This window comes from Dermacentor albipictus, chromosome 5 (genome assembly GCF_038994185.2).
Source record: "Dermacentor albipictus isolate Rhodes 1998 colony chromosome 5, USDA_Dalb.pri_finalv2, whole genome shotgun sequence".
NCBI classification, from domain to species: Eukaryota; Metazoa; Arthropoda; class Arachnida; order Ixodida; family Ixodidae; genus Dermacentor; species Dermacentor albipictus.
Window position 1 is genome coordinate 132,807,179 of NC_091825.1, and position 14,963 is coordinate 132,822,141.

Below are 14,963 nucleotides of genomic sequence, written 5' to 3' on the forward strand. Positions count from 1 at the left end.
ATTTTGTTGATTTAAATTGTTCCTTACACTTTAAAGCTACCAACCATCTACTGTTATAACGATTCAATGTCTTCACTTCGCAAATTACGTATTTTTGTGCCGATACAAGGCACAAAAATACGTAATTGATATTGATATATATTGATCAATATAGCTCCGCACGGATAAAGCGGGAAACCGCGACGATGGATATCATGCGTCTTCCAATGCAGTCGTGCAGTCGTTCCCCGTGCAAATTCTAAGGGGCCCTACGTATCTCAATGGGTACTCTCTATTTATTTATTTTGTTGATTTAAATTGTTCCTTACACTTTAAAGCTACCAACCATCTACTGTTATAACGATTCAATGTCTTCACTTCGCAAATTACGTATTTTAGTGCCGATACAAGGCACAAAAATACGTAATTGATATTGACATATATTGATCAATATAGCTCCGTACGGATAAAGCGGGAAACCGCGACGATGGATATCATGCGTCTTCCAATGCAGTCGTGCTGTGACAGCGCTAGGGTACTCGCCAAAGAACGCTTACTCACTAAGAAAAAAAGCACGAAGTTTACAATGCCCTAACCATGCACTAAAACCAGATATTGTGGCTCTGTCAAATGCATCCGTTAGAGCGACTAAAGCGGACAAATGTGATACATTAAATTATAGCTTACGTTATTATGGTGCAACATTCATGAAAGCTTTGCAAAAGTCCTGCTCACCTATTATTTCTATACTCCAGAGCGGTGTATAAGACGTCAATTCTGACACAGTTTACGAAACTGTGATATATTTCGTTGCTGAGTTACAGAGTCGTATACATGATGGTATCATTTTTGTAAAGTTTTGCGATTTTCAACAATTTTTGCTAAAAAAATTGACGGCCTAAATTTAGCAATTTTATTTCTCTACGGCCACTAGATTTTACTTTTTTTTATTTCAAGTTCGACGAATCATATGGAATTCGCTGCAGTGGTTACCGAGAACAACAATATTTCTCCGTTCACATGTTATTTAGCCAGGAGACCCCGAGCTAAGCTTGCTCTTAACAATTCGTAGAAGCGGGAGTAGCACGAGCAATAATGCCGCGAACTTGTCCCTGCATTACTAAAGCGCGAATGGCACCACTTCAAAGACTGCAGCGCATCTATAAATGCTTGTCCTTTTCTTAAATAGAGATCAGTCTCATCGACGTTCATTATCATTTCACGAATGCAGATGGCTTTTAATCTGCTTAACGTCTCCTAGTGCTAGGACGACCCCCGAGAAGTTCGCCTGCTGGGGCTTTGTAAGTGACTGGAAATAGCGAATAAATGTGGGAACAATATAAATGCGATCATAGTCAGCGCTGTGTGCGCGCGCACTCCGTCTTCCTTCTGTTATTTATCGCACCGCGCTGCAAATTTGCGTTATAATCTTATTTACTAAGTTCTTCTCGGTTAATTGCGGCAAATTCAGGTCCGCGTAGGATGCATACAGCGACTTAATTCAGAAGATAGTTTTATTTCAAACAGTGACGGCCACATACAGCTTTTCATAAATGGAAAGGTTCATAATGACATAGCTCTCAGAGCTTTTAAAGTTTAATCGTATAGAGGATGCTTCCCATTTAAGTGGCGTAAAAAAAAAGAATAAAAGCTTTAACTACTTTTTGGAGGCCTTGCGGCTGAAATAGCGAAAAATTAACGAAACGCGCGGGCGGCAGCACCTACCCCTCGCTCAATGTAACAACGAGACAAATGAGAGGGCGGCGTAGATTTCAACTTCACGCGATATGTGGTCCAAGCTTAGATTACTGGAGACGCATAAACATAACATTCGAGATCGGGCAGCGTGGGCGACGTCATGGCACGATTCGAAACACTGGTTTCGCTCAAACGCCCTTCATTTCCGATATTGATCAATATAGCTCCGTACGGGTAAAGCGGGAAACCGCGACGATGGATATCACACGTGTTCCAATGCAGTCGTGCAGGCGCAGTCAGTTCCTTACGCGGTGCAATCTGCTCGCGTCCAATCAATGAAGAGCGGCGCCTCATCTCCGATGCCATAGCAATTACTCTCCGAGAACGACTCCGTTCCATCTCTCGAAGCCTCGCTTCGATCGGCGGCGGCGCGTCCCGGCGTCACAGAGTATGGCGCAGCGTTCGGGATGAGTGGCGCAGCTTGCGGGCGGATACACTCCCGTCTCGCTGTCCACTATGTCCCCCCGGTCATGTCGCTACAACTTGTCCGTTATGCGGTGTCCCAAAAGAATTCTACTCTTATTTCCCTGTTTTGTCGTCGTCGTCGTCGTCGTTGTTGTCGTTGTTGTCGTTGTTGTTGTTGTTGTTGTTGTTGTTGTTGTTGTTGTTGTTGTTGTTGTTGTTGTTGTTGTTGTTGTTGTTGTTGTTGTTGTTGTTGTTGTTGTTGTTGTTGTTGTTGTTGTTGTTGTTGTTGTTGTTGTTGTTGTTGTTGTTGTTGTTGTTGTTGTTGTTGTTGTTGTTGTTGTTGTTGTTGTTGTTGTTGTTGTTGTTGTTGTTGTTGTTGTTGTTGTTGTTGTTGTTGTTGTTGTTGTTGTTGTTGTTGTTGTTGTTGTTGTTGTTGTTGTTGTTGTTGTTGTTGTTGTTGTTGTTGTTGTTGTTGTTGTTGTTGTTGTTGTTGTTGTTGTTGTTGTTGTTGTTGTTGTTGTTGTTGTTGTTGTTGTTGTTGTTGTTGTTGTTGTTGTTGTTGTTGTTGTTGTTGTTGTTGTTGTTGTTGTTGTTGTTGTTGTTGTTGTTGTTGTTGTTGTTGTTGTTGTTGTTGTTGTTGTTGTTGTTGTTGTTGTTGTTGTTGTTGTTGTTGTTGTTGTTGTTGTTGTTGTTGTTGTTGTTGTTCGAAATGTGTTATACACTCTATACAGCAAAAAATAAACAGAATAAATGAACAAATGCTAATGCTAAAATACATATATTATTGGAAAATGAAATGATAAATAAATAAGGCAACGTCGCAGTGGAGGGTTAACTGACGTCTGTTTATGTTGCCACCCGAATAATGTTGTTACGGTGAGAAATTAACGTGCAAATTATATGGTTACTAGTCAAGGCTCCCAACACTGCAGCAATGGTAGGGCTAGCCGCGTGTTCACATCAGGTACCGTCGTCGTTGTCGTCGTCGTCCAAGCACCGACCACAGGATCGCCGCCCGTGTCATTGCCCGCCGGCGGCAGACGCTCCGTCCCGGTGCAATGAGGCACGGCTTGAGGCGCGCGTGGTACGGTTTGAGGCGCGAGACATGGACAACAATGTCACTCGCGATTGTGGCCAGACGGTCACTTGGAATTTTCCAATGCTTTTCCAACTTTGCGCCCACTAAAAAAGTGTTTTGAAAGTACGTTTGCCTCTTGCTGTAGATGATTTGGTGACTGCGATCCAAGTAGCTGTAATGTCTTGTAAGTGGCAAGAATTGTGAAAGAAAATGCTCTCGGTCTAGTAAGAGGCGCAAGTTTGTGCGCGAGAATTCTCTTCTACAGCTGTCGAATGAATACCTCTTAACAGGCATATCACGTCTCTTTTATGTACTGCATCTTGCTGTTAATAATTGCTGTCATGTTCTCGATCCCCGTGGTGACATCTAGCCCTCGCGCCAATAAACGTCACAAGTTGTCAAGATCCTATTCGGGTCACGTTCATATGCACACGCGATACAATTCGGATGACGGCCAGTACAGTAGGCCTATACCGGATATATGCATACGTTGCGCAAACCCTCTATCTGGCCAAGAACAGCACATGCTGATCTCTTCTATTGTGCGCGCTGACGGCTACTTAGCCGAAACCTAATCCTTGAGTCATTGAGTCACATCATGGTAACACTGGAAATGACGACCACTTTATTGTTTCGGTATACTACCACTGCTCTCCAGAGAGAGAGAAACAACTTCATGTAGTCGCCTGCAGAACGAGACCATGACTAAATGGCGCCGTGACGCGGGCCCTGACGTCTTCTCAGCGGGTGGTCTCTACTCAACTCCAGCGCGTGTTACTCCCGCGGTCGGTCGCCCTGAGGGGCAACGTTCCGTCGGTTTCGCTCGGCCTTTGTCTTTCAAGAGCCGCCGAGACCTGCTGGATGGCCCAGGTTTGGCTGTCGTGGTCGTAGCATTCCGCCGCAGCCGTGAGTCGCGGCGGAATCGTTGTACTTGTCGAAGCTTCATCGGGGAACTTGGTGCAATCCCATGGGATGTGCGCCAGGGTGGCCCTCTCCCGCTGGCACACGCGGTACACATCACTCACATATAATTTCGGGTATAGATTACCCACTGATCTCCAGATATTTTTACAAAGGTAGGTCAACGTGCCTGTTAGTACACGAAAATAAAAGGTAAAGCGCAGACAACAATGACAAGGTTATTGTTTCTCAGCCGCACCGGACTGTTCTCGAAACTTTGAAACATTGGAAATAGCTTGTGGTTGCCAGTTAGTACTCGCGCATCGCTTGAAATTATTCCGGTCTCTTGATTAATTTAAATAACTGTCAAATCCCACGCCCTGTGAGAATCGATGTTAGGCGAAGCAGTGGGCGGGCAGCCTAGCAAGTTAACGAAACGGCTATGAGAGCACCAAGACGTAGGTGGCTGTCTCATGACACACATATCATGACATTCATGTCGTGACCGATCATTTATGTTCGTCATACACTCTTGTCATACCATCCCAATTTCGGTACATACCAAGTTAACGAAACTACCGTAAGAGCACCAAGAGGTAGGCGGCTGAATGCATACTGTCGAAGTGGCAAACGTTCGCCGAGAAATGCTTCGCATTTAATACGTTTTGAAGCCATTGCGGGTCTCTTTATTCCCTACAGCGGACAAGCTTCAGCAAAAAAAAAGTTTACGCCGAGATACGCCCATGTCGTAATCAGCGCGAGTACATAGCAATCCTGTAGATTGCAGTCCTGACCAAACAGAATCTGTCATGTGCATGCAACCAGAGGTCGTTTGAACGATGAGGTACTCCAGCAGCAGACGAGTTGACGCCTTCTTTTCCTTTCTTTCTTTTTTCTTTCCTTTCTTTTTCTACGCCCCCATAACCGTCTCTCTGTCACCACGATCAATCACCGCTTGCGTTTTCCCGTTTTTCCTTTCGCACGGCGAGAGCGCCATAAGTTGCAATCTAAAGCACTTTGGCTCTGCCCGACCTTTCTGCCTTTACTGTAAATAAACTCTCTCTCTCTCTCTCTCTCTCTCTCTCTCTCTCTCTCTCTCTCTCTCTCTCTCTCTCTCTCTCTCTCTCTCTCTCTCTCTTTCTCTCTATCTATCTATCTATCTCTTTCTTTCTTTCTTTCTTTCTTTCTCTCTCTCTCTCTCTCTCTCTTTCTCTCTATCTATCTCTTTCTTTCTTTCTTTCTTTCTTTCTTTCTCTCTCTCTCTCCCCATGGATGGCCTTGCAGCGAATGTTCCCTGTAGAAGAGTATGTTATGGCCAGCATAGGTTTCTCGACCACAGAAACCCCAACAGCTGCTGGCCTTTCCCCCCCGAGCGGCCGTCGACCCTTCGAGCGCCCACGTCGGGCATGTGGCGGGAGCGTACCACGACCGAGGGTTAGGGGGTAGGCGAGGGGAAAGGAAGGTAGGAGGTGGACATACCTCGTCAGACAGCAGATGGTATCCGGCAGCACGCGAACGGAATGCGCCCTCGGCACCTCGGCACAGTTTCATCACAGGCAGGGTTGCTCAGCAGATTCGCGCACTACGGTATGCGCGGACGCGTTTATCGAGGCCGGCACGTGCTCTATTTCTCACGGTCCGAACACGCCCGCGCCGCGATGAGAGGTCATCTCTCGTACCGCGCCACACCCGCGTAGCTTCAGGCAGCAGCGGCTCACTGCTGGCGTCAACAGTGCTGAACACCTTATCTATCCTGGTATTAAACGCCGCAAAACGTATAGACGAGACACGAGACGAGAAGGCGACACCACAGGCGCTGACTTTCAACAACCGTTTATTTGAAAGAAACACGGCTTCTTATACCTTTGCCCACACGTGTCACAGACGCGTCATTGCGCATCATGTGAAACTACGCATTGGCCTACTAAACTCACGCAGAAGTGTAGTTCACCTGAGACTCGGACGATTTTCTGTCAAAGTGTGACAGAATTGACGTCACCGCCGTTGCTAAATTTGAATCACAAGCCCAAGCGCAATTACATAGAAATCTTAACGATATCTGAACAGTCCCTAGCCTAGCTACAGGCTTTCCATAAAACTACTTTATATATTGGCTATTTATTATACCTCCAGGTCCCGAGACATTTCATGAGGGGTAAATGATGGACGAAAGAGTGGTGGAAGAGAAAGAAAGCACACGCGAGCTCAAGAAAGTGAGAAGGAAAATGAAAAAGAGAAGAACCCTAGGCGCCGGAAAGCTAGGTGAGAAGAAAAGTGAAAAATTTAGCTTTCCCTTTTTTTGCAAAGGACTGAATTACAGAGGAGGGTGCATTGCACAGGAACCGTCAATGATTATTGTTAATATAAACGAATAGCCGAACGCTTCTAGAAAGTCATTCGCTATATTAAAGAAATGATGCGCTCAAATGCGTATATGTGCTTCAGTGAGTGAGTGAGTGAGAGAGAGAGAGAGAGAGAGAGAGAGAGAGAGAAGCTTATTCGGTCCACAATAGACGCGAGTAAACTCAACGTCACCCTGGCTAGGCCCACTCGGGGACCATCAGGTGAAACCTGATGGCCCTCTCGCGGGCCCTCTGGACTGCCAGGATTTGAGAGGTCTGTTGACGATATTTAGGTAGCGCGTATTGTTTCATTGCAAAAATCTGTGGAGTACAGAGCCGTTAACCAGCACATCTATAACTGTCGTGCAGGCGGCTATAAATGCAATTTGTTTCGTCATACGTGTGTTTTCTCCAAAGGCGTAAGCGCTGACGTGGGAGTCGACTTACCTCCTCCTCTACCACAGCCGCCACGAGAGGAGAGGGAGGCGGGAAGAGTGGAAGACTGACCTTCGCGAGCACTCCACCAGGACGTCTACACCTTGAGACGCGTCAAAGCTCTCGCACATCGGCAGCTGCGTCTAAAAGAGGTACAGTAGTTGGACGCGCGATGAATAACGCATCCCGCAACACGGTTGCGCAGGAGAACGCGCCCTTTCCGTAGGCGGCGTTGTACGGGCGGTTAACGTCCGACCGCCGTGAAGACGAGCGAAAGATCTAAAGAAAGCTGTTCGCCTTAGTAACCTATATATGCAGATAGCTCGGTGTTGGCTGTTAGGCCCGACATGTGTCGAATACTATAAATTTCTACTGACTTGTAGCTCCCAAGTCAGTAGCGATCGGCCCGGAATTCGGAGAACCCTGATTTGATCTAGGCTAAGAGTAGTTACGATTACAATGTACCCAAGCGCAAACATAAAGTACGTAATCTTGTAAAACTTCTCCCATAAACAGGCCACCATATGTGAACAGCTTAAAAAAAAAAGCGCACTCGTATCGCCTTTAACAAAGTGATATCATTTCGCCCAACGGCATTCGGTGAAACACGCCAAGTCATTCGTGGAGCAGAACGCAGCCGTGCGGTCTTTGGAGAGAATTAACTTGGGCAGCCCACGAGCGCGGCTAATGAAAATAAACAGCTGACGCCGGCTGCTCTGATTGCAGCCCGTGCTTTACATACCGAAGCCGGCCATCGATCCCCGGCCCGCGCCACAGACACAACAGCACGCCGGTCATAATCAAGGCGCCCCCTCGCAGAGAGTGACCGCTTGTTAGCGAGGGACGACATGCACCGACTGGGATGGAACGGCTTGAAAAGTAGCAACGGAGAGGGCGTCGAAACTCGATCACAATTTCGTCGAGACCGAGAATGGTGCCAAGAGGAGTTGAATGAAACTGCTTCGTTAGGGAGTTTTAGCTAAGCGCGTACAGTACGCTCCGCTTGGACCGGTCTATCCATCCGCCTTTTGCACACAGTCGCTCACGCCAGTATGCGTGACGCTTGGCTAGCTCCGCTGCCGAGACAATTGAGCGGAGCACGACTGTGCGTCCATTCGAGATCGTTTGATCGTTTTGCAGCGCCTCCGGAAAACGCGCTCGTCGAAACTGCGAAATCGACACACTTCTCTGCACTGCTTGAATGCGTGAAACACAAACGAAGCGAACCGTATATAGTAACGCAAAGCTGAAACTGCCTATTATACATAGCCTCGATAGAGCGAAAGCAGCAACAGCCAATGCTAATCAGTAGCGAGAGCGTGAGACTGCACGTATACCTGCGTTGCCCGTCACCCAGTGTCAGGGAGTCGTATCTGCGCGAAATTATGTGCCGCGTGTCCGTCGGTACATGTCAGAGCATAATCGGCGACCTCCTAAATTTAATCAAATTCTGGGGCTTCACGGACCAAAGCCACGATGTGGGGGACTAAACATGCACCTAAATTGAAGTTATGCGGACATCTTAGAGCGCAGATTTCAGGCGGCCGTTCGTGCGGCGAAAGTCGGCGTTGTCCCTCGGCGTCCTCGTAGCCGAGCGAACGAGCGCAGCAAGGATGAAAGAGCGAACGCGAAGCGCGGATGAAAGACGGCGGTAGCGAATAGAGCACGAAGAGGAAAGCGGAGGAGGAGGGCATGGAGAATGCGTGAGAAGCGTATAGTGCCGCCTAAGACGGGCTCTGCAGCCACGATGGCTACGAGATGGCGCCAAAATAGCGCGCGTCGTCTGTTCACCTATGACGATACCATATATGGAAACAAAGCGCTGCATGAGCGGAGGTCTGTCTGCGGCGGCTGCTGTGAATGGCGCCCACGCGTCACCCACGCGCTGCCTCTCGCGGTCTCCAGATTAGCGAGGCAGTCGCGCTACACTTCGCTTCGTTTGCAACGTGCCGCACGAGACAGATTTAAAGCGCCAGCCATTATATAGCGAAATTAAAACACGTTTACAGCTGCGCTCAGATTTCGCATTAAGGAGTATCGTAATCGTCGGTAATTTTGCGCTTTTTTTTATTTTGCATTTCGTCTTCACCGAAATGCGACCTCCGCGGCTTCGTACGTCTTGAGCGCATAGCTTTCGCCAACTTCTGGAGCGAATTCTCGAGCGTCGATAGAATTCGTGGCCCTTCCGCTGCAGCGGTTTCAAAGCATTATCTGAGACAGAAATAAAGCAAGCGAGAGATAACACGAAACCTGCACTCCGGCAAGTGAAACGTCACACATATAACACATGTGGATTGACGTTTTGCAGCGAGAGAACTGTCGTTGAATGCGATAGCTAGGGTTGCCGTCGCGCTGAAAGCGTCTCGAAAAGCCGGCCTGATCACGAGCACTGCCAACGGCGTCGCATGCCTCACGCGTCGATGGTGCACGAAATGAGACCGACGAGAAACCATCGACGCTCGCCAGCGTTCGAAGAAAGAGTTATATAGGCTTTCTTTAACGTTTGCTGTTCTTCTGTTCAGAAGAACAGTGCATTATGCACCACGGTGTAGTTCGCACACCAGTGCTCATAAGGAATGCTAATGTGTGTGCAGACATAACATATGTGATGGCTGAAGAGCTACACTGCTGAAGCTAGAGTTAAAGATAACAAAACATTGGCGTTTCGAAGCTAGCCGCTGCTCTACAATCAATAGAGGCGGCGATGCCACGCCGCATAACTACCATAGCGCGGCCCCATCTATCTTGCATTGTTTATCTCAGTGCATGCTCGCATACGCGAAACTATAGTATGCAACCATCGATCTAGAACCGTTCTCGCATACACTGAGGGCCTCTTCGGAAAAAAAAACAAAGAAAACAGCAAGCAAAACACAGAAGCTGCGTACTATAGCGATACAAGTAAGGCATGTATACATTACGCTAATATATTGCAGATGCACCACTTATCATCTACATGCTCAACCATTCAGGCGCAACGACATTATAGCTTGGAGAAGTGAGCTACATCCATGTATTTATATGCGCCCATGACAAAAAAAAGGCGACGAAACGGAAATAAAAAAAAAACTTGTGGTCGCATTAGCCTCGGTTATAGCCCTAGAAAGCACCGATGTCGGAACCCTCCAATTTGCGCGAGCTGAATATAGTCTAACATCGTCGCGCTGCAAATGAAAAGAAATATAACGTTTCTCTCGAGTGAGCTCTTTGATCTAGCGTGTTGGATTATGCGCTCTTTTTCATTTTTTTTTTCTGAGTGGCTGGCGAGGCGCACAACCTAGCAGTCATTTGAAAAAAGAAGCAGAACTATGGACGTGTCCTCCCCGGAGAATGTGATCGCAAGCTTTTTTGACGAACAAATATGAATATACTCTCGGCAACGATCGAAGAATGCGCAGACGTTTTCGGCTGTTGGGAGTGCCATGGAAACGATAGCGTCAGTGGTCCACAAAATGTCGATCAGTTTCTGGCACCAGCAATAGCATGAACAATAAGAACAAGAAAATGAAATGGTACAAACCAAAGAACCACGAAGCAACAGAGACGAGCGCAGTAACACATCGATATCTACAAGAGCAGCATAACGTGACAGACATTCAGCGAAAACAACGAGGGCACAATTTCAAGAGTGCGCATCTCATACTTACGTATGCCGGAGTAGCGTACGCCGTGGAAGATCAATTGTTTCGATGCCTGCAGGTAGCACACCAGTGCGATGAACCCTTGGGAAGGGAAATCGACGTAGTCGTGAGACAAAAGAACAAGAAAGCAAACAAATGGCGGAGAATGAAGACATTCGCGGCAAGAGAAGGCGCCATACCTTGAGACGGACGTGGTGCATCGTCTGTTCCATTCTTTTCGCACGTCGGGAAACAAGTGACCGAACAAAGCTTGAACAGAAGTAACCGAAGAAGCATGTGACTTTGGCACTGACGTCACTCTACGCTTCTGAAAAGGAATGTTCGTCTGCTATCATCGTGTTTTCTGCTAGCTGTGATAATGTGATAATATCCCTTCCCCCTTTTTTCCCTTGCCTTTTTTTTTTGTTCTTTTCTATGCTCATTCTGCATGCGCGCTAGCAGGATTTTTCACATCGAAGCTGTTAAGGAAACTGGGAGCGCTCGAAAACGCGATATGTAAATTTTCACGATTTTATGAAACCAACTACACAATTTATATTTCGAGAAATGTGGCGAAAAATAGGGCAATATGCCGGCACATTTTTAATAGTACGTGTGTGTGCGTGTGTGTGTGTGTGTGTGTGGGTGTGTGTGTGTGTGTGTGTGTGTGTGTGTGTGTGTGTGTGTGTGTGTGCGCGCGTGCGTGCGTGCGTGTGTGTGTGTGCGTGTGCGTGTGCGTGTGCGTGCGCGTGCGTGTGTGTGTGTGTGTGTGTGTGTGTGTGTGTGTGTGTGTGTGTGTGTGTGTGTGTGTGTGTGTGTGTGTGTGTGTGTGTGTGTGTGTGTGTGTGTGTGTGTGTGTGTAAAATCGCCTTCAAAAGCTTCTCCTCTTGCCTGACATGGCCGAAAACAGCAGAGATTTTATATCCTCAGGAAATGGGAGCCCCTATGTGGGTGCCATGTACGGAAAGTTTGAAGGGTTGGTTAATCGTGTGCTTTAAAAAACGTTCGGCAGCATCTTACACTCCTGTAGCACGTGAAGGGGAAAGCCCGCTGCCCACGCAGTAATGCATTAAGTTGTGCGATCGGAGGAGTCAGACTTCTTGCAAGACATAACGAACCGCAGGATGAAGTAAACGTATGGCGTTGTAGGTCGAGCCCTTCAACGACACATGCGAGCACCTACTGCACTATTTAAGGGTTCCTCCGTTCTTTCTTTCGCTCTCTCTTTTTCTCCATCTTTCTTTCTTCCTTTCGCTCTTTCTTTCGTTTCTTCATTCAGTCATTGCATCTTTGCTTGTTTACGGCAGAGCTTGCTGCCCTGCGTGCTGCTGTCAAATACATCCTGCAAGAGACACCTCAGAAATACGTCATCTTTTGCGACTCCAAGACAGTACTTCAGAGTCTGCATTTTGCCTTATTTCATAGGACTCACGAGCAGCTGACATATGAAATAAGAGAAAATCACCATCAAACAATCGCTGAAGGGCTCGAAATTATATTTCAGCGGCTAACCGGACATACCGGCATTGTTGGCAATGACCTCGCCGACGAAGCCGCCCGGTCTGCTCATCCGCTTATTCAGGACCGACGCTACATGAAAGCTTCTTATCGTTGCTAAAGCTATGACACACAAATACTGGTCTTGTCCCAACGTCCCGAAGTGTCATCTTTATAGGCTTGATCCATCCTTAAAGCTACAAGTGCCATCAAAAGTTTCCAGCTCTCAGGCGACAGTATTGTGCCGCCTCTGGCTCGGGGTGGCAATTACGAAGGGGATACGCCCATGTGCGACTCTTGTGAACCACAGAAACTATTGAGCATATCCTTTGTATCTGTCCCCAGTACGACGTCGAGCGTGAAGCTCTGCGGACAGCATTGAACCAGCTGGCCTCTAGACAATTTTCGGAAATGAAGATCCTTGGACCCTGGCCGTACGTGTCGATGGCACAGAAAGCCACGAAAACGTTGTTGAAACATCTCAAGTCGGCAGGTCTTGGTAACCGTGTGTAGACTCGATGCAAACATTCAAATATGCGCGAAGCTGTGCTCTCTCTCTCTCTCTTTCTCTCTCTCTCTCTCTCTCTCTCTCTTCATTCCCATACCCCCTTCCCCCAGTGGAGGGCAGCAAACCGGACGTGCGTCTGGTTAACCTCCCTGCCTTTCCTGTCTCCTATTTCTCTATTTCTCACTTTTCTTGTTTACGAGGCTATTAGCCATCCCTGCTGATGGTATTTTTTTGCTTCACTGGACTATATGCCGCTTTTTTCGGGTATGAGCCATTTCAACGAGCCACTTAGTACTCCTCCTCGCCCAATAGTTATGCGTTATACAAGACATGTAGATGCGTTTTACCGGTCTCCTCGGTGAACTATGCGAGGCACGGTGTTCATCATGCTTAGGCGAAGTAGGAAGCATGTTGTGAATGCTGAATGATACATGTCTAATCTATGTATGTCACTTACCCTCAGTGTACACAGTCGCTTATTCAGGCGTTTTAGAGTGTCACACTGTCGTCATCCGCAATGTTTCCCAGAGCCCTAAAGCAATTTCATAAGACAACAAGTTCGAATTTGGCGAATATAGGGGAAATGTCAAGCGTAGAGTGTAGCGAAAATTTCGTGTTTTTGGCTTCAGCAGACGCGTTGGAAATAATCAACGAATGATAATGTTTTTCCGTGTTTCCGCGCGTGATTCGACGATTGTACTTAGTTTCTCGGGCACCCTCGGTGAACTCTGCGAGCCACCTTATTTATGTTCGACAAAATTAAGGGAAAGGTTGCGGGTAATGTGTTTGCAAAGTTCAAAGCGGCCGGCTTAGTTAAAGCCTTTGCAATAAACTGCGTATGCAAGTGCTCCGGAGCGTTACGAAAGTGTTGTGGAAGCGGCGCAAGGTTTAGCCGCAGCCGCACTTGCGTAGCTGCAAATGCCATCAACGTCACGTCCAGCGAACTTGGAGGTAACGCCATCGCAAGTTTGAGTCCCAAGTTAAACTCTGTGGATGAAATACACCCTTCGTACAAAAAAATTATTTTAACAATTGCTCAAAATTTTCACGTTCCCTTTTTTCTGCTACGTTTTCCAATCTTCCGAGAGAATTTCGCCGTACACTATGGCTAGTGTTCTAGCGAAATAAATCGTTTGTTGATGAATTACTGCCTTTGCTAAAATCTCTTAGCAAGTGCTAGAAAGCGTTATATGCGGACAAGGTTTCAAAGTGAACGGTCATACGCGGCAACGTTTTCAAGCATGTGATTTAATTACGCGCAGCTGAAGCTGTTGTTGAAACAGCGCGAAATAAACAGCTTCGCTGGAAATTGGGTTGTGATTCGGCAAAGCCACACAAGGCTACCGTCATTTTTTTTATTTTCCATCCAGGACTAATTTCGGTCTGTTTGCGCAAGCTGCAGCCACTGGAGTTTCCAAAACAAACTCCAATAGCTCGGTAAGAGAAAATAAAGTAAACGCAGTAGTCCTGTGATTACTTATGCGGTTTCCTGTTCTCGTGGAGTATACAAGCAAACACCTCTTGAACCCAAACCATCGACGACGTAGGAAAGACTTCAAATTCGCCTCTTATTTTTTTTCCTCGCCCCAAACCTCATGTGATATATACATCCTTGAGGGGTATGGCACAGAGAAAGACCCGCGATTGAGGGCACTCCGTTGGCGTGAGAGTTGGAAACATCATCCCGAAGAGAACGATACGTGCAAACATGTGACGCATCTTTGCTTGCAGCTCTAAGAGATAGGCAACGCAAGTCGATCTGGAGACTATCCAATCCACGAGCGGCAAACGTAGTCTCCTATGAACCCCGAAGGGAAGTCTATGCCACCGTCCGGCACACGTTGGCCGTCCAAAAAAAAAACAGACACTTCGCGAGTCACGCTGCTTGTTTGACAGGCCAGGAATGATTGCGTTTTCCTTTTCTTTCCGTCCGCAACACCGTCCACGTCTAGGCAGAACGTAATGTCCGTAGTCTCTCGCTCTTTCTTTTCTTTCATTTTTCTTGTTCTTCGGCTGCTCGTAACGGTTGCGTAGACGGGAGCGCGAGACACCTGCCTGACGATGACATGAACTGGAGTTGAAAGTTTCTTTAGACTTCGCCCTGGGCATTTCTGTGATAAGAAATCAAGAAGAAAGAGCTGCTTTTCTTCTTCTTTCTTTTTCCTTTTCGGGGCCACATTTGACAGTTTCCTATGAACGATCGCGCCTGTTCTTGGCGCTTTGATGAATGCGTTATACCAACGGCATCTGGTGCTTTTGTTTTATTTCTTTAAAATGAACCGAAACCTGCCTTTACGACTGGAAACTTCAACTCTGGATCTCCTTTACTGTTATTTGCGCGTTCTTCTTGTGAGCAAGGAAAGGGAGGGGTATAGAAGTGGCTACTGTTCTGCCACATATTATTCGGGAAGAAGCCGAGTAGCAGAGGCGAGGGGTGAGGT

The 14,963-nt window shown here is 47.1% G+C and overlaps 1 protein-coding gene across 2 annotated transcripts in view; it reads right to left on the reverse strand.

Annotated features, from left to right (window-relative positions):
• The window catches only part of LOC139060093 (glutamate receptor ionotropic, kainate 2), a 636,178-nt gene extending 625,336 nt beyond the window's left edge, over nucleotides 1–10,842 (reverse strand). For both annotated transcript variants that reach the window (XM_070538904.1, XM_070538906.1), the window contains exons 1-2: nucleotides 10,718–10,842; nucleotides 10,545–10,619 (exon numbers count right to left, since the gene is read on the reverse strand). The gene's annotated coding sequence lies outside the window, so the exon portion shown is untranslated. The remainder of the gene's footprint in view (nucleotides 1–10,544; nucleotides 10,620–10,717) is intronic.
• Nucleotides 10,843–14,963: the final 4,121 nt, after the last annotated feature.